The 865-nt window shown below is 35.6% G+C and overlaps 2 non-coding genes across 2 annotated transcripts; both read left to right on the top strand.

The window, feature by feature from the left end:
* Positions 1-389: 389 nt before the first annotated feature.
* Positions 390-473, top strand: TRNAY-GUA (transfer RNA tyrosine (anticodon GUA)). The gene has a single exon. It is a non-coding gene; the product is annotated as a tRNA-Tyr (tRNA).
* Positions 474-791: 318 nt separating this feature from the next.
* On the top strand, positions 792-865 carry TRNAD-GUC (transfer RNA aspartic acid (anticodon GUC)). Its single transcript has one exon. It is a non-coding gene; the product is annotated as a tRNA-Asp (tRNA).

Genomic DNA, 865 nt, shown 5'->3' with positions numbered 1-865 from the left:
ATATTATTTAAATGAAATAAATAAAAAAAAATGCAATTTAAAATAAAATAATTTCTATATAGAATTATATGGGGAATGGTGATTAGAATGAACGATTCATAAATAGAAATCACAAATAAAAAAATTTCGATGGAATAATGAAAGAAAGAAAAATACGTCGAATTGCATCATATTAGTCCATTATATTTATTTTATATTGACAATTTCAAAAAACTATTCATACTATGATCATAGTATGATGGCAGTCGGGCAAGTATGCCCCCATCGTCTAGTGGTCCAGGACATCTCTCTTTCAAGGAGGCAGCGGGGATTCGACTTCCCCTGGGGGTAGGGTACTACGAAAGGAAGTTGATCATGGATTATCAACAAGCTTGGAATTGATTCTTCCCGGGTCGATGCCCGAGCGGTTAATGGGGACGGACTGTAAATTCGTTGGCAATATGTCTACGCTGGTTCAAATCCAGCTCGGCCCAATATATCGCGTATCCACCATAAAATGATATAACCTATTTGTCCTTCTACAGAAATACTTGACTTGATATGAAAGAATAAAAAAAAAAACTCTTTTTTTATTCATTGACAGATTGATAATCAATCAATTTTACAATAACGAAAAAATAAATATTAATCCATGCTTCTCACACTAAAGTCCATGTCTCCGCGCATATCAATCTATTACTTTATTACTCGCGTCTCTGTCTGGTAGAATATGACAATTCGAATCAAAAATCTACATAGAAAGGTTTGAAGGAAATTAAATCAACAACATATGTTGTACACTTTATTTCCCTGGGATTGTAGTTCAATTGGTCAGAGCACCGCCCTGTCAAGGCGGAAGCTGCGGGTTCGAGTCCCGTCAGTCCCG

Source organism: Cucumis melo, unplaced genomic scaffold, assembly GCF_025177605.1.
Source record: "Cucumis melo cultivar AY unplaced genomic scaffold, USDA_Cmelo_AY_1.0 utg002164l, whole genome shotgun sequence".
Taxonomy (NCBI): domain Eukaryota; kingdom Viridiplantae; phylum Streptophyta; class Magnoliopsida; order Cucurbitales; family Cucurbitaceae; genus Cucumis; species Cucumis melo.
Note: the sequence above shows the minus strand (reverse complement) of the source record. Positions and strands in the feature narration are given on the sequence as shown.